Source organism: Mauremys reevesii, linkage group 2 (assembly GCF_016161935.1).
Source record: "Mauremys reevesii isolate NIE-2019 linkage group 2, ASM1616193v1, whole genome shotgun sequence".
NCBI lineage: Eukaryota > Metazoa > Chordata > Testudines > Geoemydidae > Mauremys > Mauremys reevesii.
The window spans coordinates 163,793,597-163,802,248 of NC_052624.1; the positions used below are offsets into that span (position 1 = coordinate 163,793,597).

Below are 8,652 nucleotides of genomic sequence, written 5' to 3' on the forward strand. Positions count from 1 at the left end.
GAATAAGATCCTGATATTTCAAAGTAGCTGAAAAAAGAGTCAAGAGAATTTCACAAGTCCAGTTATTCAAAACAAGATAATGGAAACCATGACTCTTAATTGTGAAAGATATTTCAGAGAAAATTTCTGGAAAGTGGTATACAACTATAATAGATTAAATAGACTTCTCCAACAAAGAGCAAGTGGTTTCATGCCTCCAATATGTGGATGATGAAAAGAATGTTCATGAAGACTTATTTGATTTTACAGTGTAGCCTGTACTTCGGCATATGTAGTCATATTAAGAAAGATATATTATTCTTTAAGTCTTAGCATCAACAACTGTCACAGACATTGCAATGATGTCTCCACTAAAATAGCAGGCTTAATATATTGTAGCAACCAGCGTATGCCCATTTCTTCCAACGTATTCCCATTTGGCATTAATAATAATGCTATCTTAAATCATGCAAAATAATGCTGTCTTAAGTTAGCATTGAAACTTTTTATAAAATCACATAATTTTTTAAAATCAACCAAATGTGACGTGATATGGCAGGACAGAATATGAAGTGTTAAACACATCTTCAGGCATCTATGTACTCAGTCCAAGAAGATGGACTCTCATGAAGAACCATTGGCTTCATTTTCTGAGAACAACCTTGACACTATGTGCAATTGAGCAGGTTGTGAAGGATGCAATGAAAGATCTTGAAATGAGATCTCTAATTAGTAGCATAACAGCTCAAACAGAAAAGTTTGAATTTCTCTCTGATATTAAATTAGGTCCAAAAGTCCTAACATGGTAGACAGTCTGTCCATATCTCTGCAAAGATCAGATGTTTTAGCAACAAAAGGCCAATCTCTTATGAAAATGAAAATTCACTCCAGTCCATCCTGTGACATTCTATACCTTGAGGGAGTGTCCTGGAACCCCCATATTCCTCATTCCTGAAATTTAGCTGGGTGTGGGGCTCCATATGCGGTTGTGCTGAGTGATCACAGTGCCTGGAGGGGCTTGCTGCTTGTCATTAGCAAGGCACTGAGAGAGACAGCCCAGGCTGGAGAGAGTTAAGGGGGCACAGCTGTCCCACAGTCCCAGGCTGCACCCCGGGGATCCTGTCACACATCCTATCAGATCCATAATTTATTCTGGGATTAAATCCGTCAGAAAAGTTGAAAGTTGGAGATAATGTGAATGTATGATCTTCCAAAGAAGAGAAAAACTCCCACAGAAATACAAATAGGAGCAGGGGAAACCAGCTACCAGATTCAGAAATGGAATTTTGGAAGTACACCTATTTCAAGGTAATTAATTGTACAATGTCCAATATTCAGTCAAGGTTTGAACAGAGGCTATAAAATTATTCAAATTCTTGAGACTCTCATAAACACTCAAAACATAACAGAAACACAAATTCAAGACATGCCTCAGGTGTAAGGTTCTGATTTCAGTCACGATCAAGTGATTACTCAGTTTCATCTGATGTAAGTAAATTTTCACCTTCCAGAAAATAATTAAAGTCAGTTCAGAAATATCTATGTTTACTCAGCCAAATCAAACATGTTTTCAGCTGTTTTCTGAAATGGTAAAGTTAACTAGTGATTTTAAGATACATGCAACCAATGCTGTAAGTGAGGGTAGTTTCAGTGTTCTACAACATATTAAACATTAAACCTGTCAAATCCAAAGTGGAACAAATCACGGCTCAACTGGTACGCAATTATGCAAGTACATAATGACAAAACTGATGACCTGCAGATGCTGCAGAAGAATGAATTTCAAGAAATCCAGGGCTCATATTGTTGTTTAGTCCTTTCAGTTAAGTCATTCTTTTTACTCATGTTTAAAAAAGGTGATGTTTCAAGGAGTAATTTGATACCATGACTAAACGTGTCCACTTTTAATAAAATGAAAGAAATGAGTTTCTGTTCCAAACTCATTGTTTCCTTTATTAATGCAATCCCTAAAATTTTACGGTAGCTAAAGTCCCCCCATGTCTCCAGTTATCTACACCTCTGTGGGGGATGGAGAAGAATAAAATAGCAGCTCCTGCAATCACAAGGATTAAGAAAGGGTAAATGGACTCTCAAGCCTCAGCAGCCTTCCAGCAGCCCCTATTGGCCCAGAGCAGCGATCGCGGCCAGTGGGAGCCACGATCGGCTGGACTGCGGATGGGGTAGGTAAACAAACCGGCCCAGCCCGCCAGGGCCTTTCCCTACACAAGCGGTGACCCCTGTTTGAGAAACCCTGGTATATAGGGAAAATGTTAGATAAGAAAGTTCCAGTTAGAATTAGCCAAATAAATGCCCTCTGAAATCAAACTAAAGTGTTCCATTGCTTCAGTGGGTATTGAATCAGGCTCACAGGGCAGATATAATCTGCGTGCCTGGACATCGAATGGGATGTGGATTGACTAGTGCTGTCAGCAGCACTAGCAGTCAGAAAGGGAGCATGTGTGAATGGACTAGAGTTGCACTGGAAAGATAGCAAAGTACTGGCTACCTCTGTTGTACTGATATGGCAAGTCCCACAAACCATCTGATTCCACACAGCACCCATGAAACTGTATGAATTAAAATGGCATAATATTTCCATATATCCCTTCTCAAACCGTGACCCTTTCACCATTCTCAACATAACTCAAGGCCTTAGAAGCTTTAAAGGCTTTAGGAAGTTTGGATACAAGGGAATGGATTTATTTATAAAAAATGTTAGAGCTGAAGCATGTATATATTATTATTAATAATATCCAGAGAAAACAATAACTCCTGCATGAATTAACATATTTAATTATGTTCCCATATATTTTATATATATGCTGATCTATATTGAAACTATAATACTGAAATAAGAATATTTTGCTTACAAAATCTATTGCACAAAAACACATTTTCCAGTTTAATTTAATCTAGACATAATCCTTGTACTTATTTCTCCCAATGGCCACTTTCTTCCCATTCTCTTTGTTTTAACTCCTGGCACATATAGAATCCTCACAACTATTTGGTTTTGGTATCTCACTGGGATTAAGAAAAGGAAAAACACTCTCTTTGAGGAAGGCCATTGTGTTTTTAAAACATACATTTCCTTAGCTATATTCTTTATATAGAAAAGCTGAGCCCACAAGATGTAAACCAGATGGAGGGGAAAAAAATTGGTAAGCTGTTTGTGTCCTGACATTCACTAGATATTCATGCAGTTTCTAATGGATTTGCAGAACTGTAGTGAACAACATATATTATGATGTAAATGCTATCAGTATGACATATGCTTAAAGTTCTGTGTATAAATAAATAAAACATATTGAAATGCCTGCTGCTTACCCCAGCTGTTTATTTCTCACAGTGCATAAATGTTAAGAAGTCGCATAATTTTGCTTCTAGAGTGTTTCCATATTGAGTTTGAGTCATAAAGCAATTAGTAATCTTAAATCAAAATTACTTCTTGAATTAAGGTTAAATCCCAAGAGTCAAAATCTGTCTTTGAGCCAGGAGATGTATAGATCTTTCCACATGAAAGTTGTGAGAAAGAATATGCCACATTCTGCTATACATGTTTCTGGGACTGTTGATCATTCATGTATAGGTAGGTGGATTCACCAGGGGTCCAATCCAAATGTTATTGGAGCCAATGGAAAGTCTCTCATTGCATTGAAAACTGAACTGAGCCCAAAATTCAGTTCTTCTTCCAACTTGCTCACAGGCCAGACAAATAATCAAGGATGAATATGGGATGAAAAACATTGTTTGGCTGACCTAGAAAGTCACAACAGTAATAGGAAATATGCAATAACTAAAAGAGCTTAGCTACAGTAAGAGGTCACAGTATTTAAAAGGCTCTCATGCACACATACCGTGGAGATACTAAAATAGTGTATATTACTATACTTGTATACAGAGCTGGAAACAAGCCCATGATTCTGTGGGGGATATTTGTATTCTAGAGAAGAGGGAAAGTGGCATAACCATACTATGTTATATGTAAGTTATATTTTTTTGAGCTGGATTTTGAATGTATCCTAGTGCTATGTGTGGGGAAGCCTTATTGAGAACTTGGACAGCAATACACAGCTGACCCAAGTTCAGATATAAACACATAAGCTCCACAAGCTTGGTTGGTTAGAGATCTGCCAGGACATTCCAGCCCTTCTGCTAGCTGTCAGCTCTACTACAACTGGAGAATGAGGGTGCCATTGGAGATTGCATGGGTTGCTGTTGCTGCTTCAAGGAGACAGCTGTCCTAGAATCTAGGGTTTAAGCCTGGGAGGCTGGGTAGTGCCTGGAAGGGTCACTACACTCTTGCCCATATTCCATTCAAGAATCAGCCGGATCCCAAAGGGAAGGAGGTGCCCTGATCTGTGATTCAGGGACCAATGTTGGAAGGGCAGTTGGACTGTGCACCTGTGATAAATGGAACTGTTTGCTTGTTGAAGTGAGACCTGAATGAATTCCTGCTGGAAAGTTCTCCACCTCAAGGCGGAAGGTGTGAATTTGGAATAAACTACTAGACAGGAGCTCTCACCACAGCTCTTTGACATATGCTGGGGACATAAAGATTTTGCTTTTTTAAAATCAGTGGTGGGGTTTTTTTGTTTGCTTTCTAAATACATTGTATCCAAGCATTATATGTTGCACATCCTTTTTCAGAATTTGTCCCTAGAAAGTGTTTGAAATGTTAAAGTAACTAATCACAACTTCCATACTCAGAGGAAATTATCTTCAAGTGGGAATCTTTTTTTCTGAGCGAGGAGTCTAGAGGCTGGTCTTTATGCTTGTATACTGTAGAAGCGATCAGCATTAGCCTACCTGTGCTTCCATTAAGTCAATGGTAAAATTCCCATTGATTTCAGTGGGAGCAGAGAGAAGCCAATGTTAGAGTGCTTTTGAAAATCCCACCCAATATTATTACTTAGCCTACACATAGTGTTTTACATAGTCAAAGCCAACTAGGAGCAATCTGGGGTCTGGAATCCGGGAAGAAATATGTTTTGCAGTGTATGACTAGGTTTTTTGGAGGACTGGCACCTATGGAGACGATTCATCATAATAACAGTATCAGGGGATTGCCACAAGAAATGTTGGCATCTTTACAGCTCATGGAACTGTATTTAGATGTGTCTAAGAATGTATAATTAAAATGTTCTGTGCTGGCCACTGGTATAACCTCTGTATGGTTGTGATGCCTCTTGATGGATAGTGTTCTTTTAAAAAAAGCACTATTAAGGAGATATTTTGCTTTCTCTCAGCATTCACCCATAAACATTCAAAGTAGTGGGTACCTGCTCTTTAACTTTCAAAATGACTTGGTATTAGATGAAGCAAATGGTCTGATTCTTGGATAAGTTCATGTAAATGTTGCCATATTTTGAGTATTTCAAAAGCCATTATATAGACAAGCTAATAACCCCACTTACAATAACTTATACATGTATTCAATTTTTTGTATGCTTTCTGATATTAGGGCTGGAGACTTGCCAGTTTTTGGTTATTCACAGCCTTACTTTCACCGGACTTCCAAAGGTCTGCCTACACTGGAATGTAAGCTCAGGGTCTGTGGGATGTGAGCAGGCAAGCACAGTGTTTGTATGCCTGGGCTTGAGCATCTACTCTGAATATTGATTCTAGGTTTACAATTTCTGGACACAGTTCTTATATCTGCACACCAACTTCTACACTGAATTTTACACTCTAGTCAAACTAGCCTATGAAAGGCTTCCTGGAGCCCTCCCTAGCTGTAGTTGCACTAGCCATTTGTTCGTGGTGCACAGTCAGTGACTGTCCATCCTGCACACTTTACAGGAAGTTGTCACAGCCCAGCAACACATCCTGCCAAGCCATCTTTTGGATCTGCATGCTCCTGGCAACTAGAGCCAGCAACATGGAGGAGTCACCTCTTGAAGAACTTGTCCTGTTTGGGCTTTCACTTCTCTTTCAAGAAATGTGCAGATCACTCATGAGACACTGGCGGATATTTTGTCAGCATGTTATCACCTACCTTAAGCACCTGTTGTAGGAGAAGAAGGAATACGGACATGGCAGACTTGAACTGGCTGATACTGCTCCCAACTCTCGGGCTAGCTGCTGATGTCCCCTCTGTAGACAGGCACTTCTGGATCAAGGCACAAGCACAGAGATCCTGGGATCACATCATTACACAGACCTGGAATGATCAGCAGTGGCTCCAGAACTTTTGCATGAAGAAAGGTAAATTTCTGGAGCTTTGGGAGCAGCTTACCCCAACCCTCCAGTGTCATGACACATGCATAAGGATGGACATGCTGGTCCAACAGCAGGTTGCTATAACCATATGGAAGCTGGCTACCCCAGATTCTTAGAAGTCCATTGCTAACCAGTTTGGTATTGGAAAATCAACTGTGAGTAAACTGGTGGCAAATGTTTCTGAGGAAATCAGGTGTGTGATTTACCCAAGGTGGCGGGCAAAAACAATATCCCTGAAGTTATTGCTGGTTTTGAGAGAATGGGGTTTCCAACTACCCAGGGCCATTGACGGAACTCATGTGCCCATAGTTTGCCCTCCTCAAGGAGCACGTGATACACAAACTACAAAGGTACTACTCCATTGTTATGAAAAACCTCATGGACCTCAGAGGCTGATTTATAGATGCCAATGTGAGCTGCACTAGAAAAGTTCATGATGCCAGGGTTTTCCATGAAGTGGGAGTCTACTTGCTGGGACCGGCTGGGACATTATTCCCACCAAATGACATTGTTATAAATGGAGTAACTCTTCACCCTGTCATTCTAGGGGTATTCAAGGTTTTGGAAACTGTACCCTGATCTCAGAGGCCCTGGCAAAAGAATTTTAATTACACTCTCAGCAGGTGTAGAATGGTGATTGAAATCCTGCTGGCACTGTTTGTAGAGCTATTTGATTCCAGTGTAATGTATGCTGTCCGCATTATTGTGTCTTGCTGTGCTTTTCACAATCTTTTTTAATCAAAGATGAGACATTTGTCCCTGAAGGGACCTATGACAGTTAATGGGTAGCTGAACTGCTACACTCAGGCAGAAAGTTCACCTGCCAAAACTGTGGCAAGATGCACATGGGCAACAAAATGAGGGATGTTTTGTGTGCCCGTATTATGGATTGCATGGACCAATGGGATAGAGAGACTAGTACACTTGTAGATGTATTTGTACAGCACTTTTTACAGTAAATGACTCTTGCTGTATGCTATGAATGGGGTGTGTATGTGAGAGCGATTGTCATGAATTATTAATTATGACTGAGATGACTACTTAACAATGGCGGAGGGGTGGTATGTGTGAAAGAAATTGTGGATTTTCATTATGGATTGCTCTGAATTGAAGTATTGAGAAGTTGTGCTTAGATATAACTTCCCAGTTGTGGCTTATGTTTTTATCTTCTTCAAAATACACATTCTATGATGTGATGGTTATACACTTTTTAAATAAAGCAAAAGCCTTTATATTTGAAATGGCTGTATTACAATATATATTAAAGCACTGTCAGGCAAGCCAACTACCATCATAAAATCAAACCACCAGTAATAAACCAATAGCAAAAACCAGTAAAAAAAAGTACATAACACAAACATTAACCCATACAAAAAAGAGAAACCAGTGCAAACAAAAATGCCATACTTTTGCATATACACTGCTCTCCTGTTCTCCTTTCCTTTTCTAGGATGTTTAGCAAGCACTTGATGCTTTTTTGCACATCTGCACTGTCAAACTAATGATCAGTCCTGGTTCCATGAGCCACCAAACATGCTATTGTCCAGTGCATTCCTGTTCTACAAGACATGGTAGGGTGAAAAGGGCTCAGGACATGCTGTGGGTGGAGCAGGAGCATGAAGTTTTGTGGCCATTAGTGCAAGCAGCCTCTCAAACTAGTGTTTCTGCTGTGCCATTTCTTCATCCCTCAAGCAACATTTCTGCTTCAGAAAACTCTGCTGCAGGTCTCTCCCCACAAGCTACAATTCACCCCTCAGACTCTGCTGCCTGTCTGTCTGTGCCCTTCCATTTGCTTTGAATCCTTCTCCCTTTGGTATTGTACCTGCTTGTTGGTCCTGTCCATGATATCCACCATACGTTCATCACAGAAACACATCCTCTTTGACCAGTCCATGACAGTTCAAAGTCCCAGGCTCCTTCTGGAGTCTGGCTGAACTGCTGAGGTGGCAGGACCTGAAAACAGACAACAAACAGTTCAGTATTGTCTCAGTACTTTAAAAACAGTTAATTGCATCCTCAGAGAAAAGTGCCTGTGGAATCTTTGTAAAACTCAGCTTTAATATAGTCTTGAGGAATATAGAGGAATGCTTCACTTCCCAGAAGCTAAGTGGATACAACTAAGTTAAGCAGAGTAAAAAGAGTGCAAACACAAAGGAAAGTTGAAATTTACAAATGCTACCTCTTTAAAAACTGTGGAACATTGTAGTCTGGGGTGGGGTGCTCTGGTTTACAACCTAACATTTCTCAGTCCTTCCAGGGATTCCACATTCTGAAGGACATAACAATGCTGAGTTCCTGAATGGCAAAACAATTCCAAGTTATCAGTGACAAGCCAGCCATGTCACAGAGGTTTTCAAGCTTATGTTGGCTCAGCAACACATCCATGAATAGAGTGGGCAGGTGTTCTATAAAGGATGGCCCAGAAAGAAATGTCCTTCCCTGAAATGTGAC

The 8,652-nt window shown here is 40.0% G+C and overlaps 1 long non-coding RNA gene across 3 annotated transcripts in view; it reads right to left on the reverse strand.

Annotated features, from left to right (window-relative positions):
* LOC120398660 overlaps window positions 1-8,447 on the reverse strand; it is a 53,363-nt gene extending 44,916 nt beyond the window's left edge. For 2 of the 3 annotated variants that reach the window (XR_005594615.1, XR_005594613.1), the window contains exons 1-3: window positions 8,381-8,447; window positions 8,024-8,154; window positions 5,978-6,142 (exon numbers count right to left, since the gene is read on the reverse strand). This is a non-coding gene — a long non-coding RNA (uncharacterized LOC120398660). The remainder of the gene's footprint in view (window positions 1-5,977; window positions 6,143-8,023; window positions 8,155-8,380) is intronic. The other variant, XR_005594614.1, reaches the window with a different exon arrangement.
* Window positions 8,448-8,652: the final 205 nt, after the last annotated feature.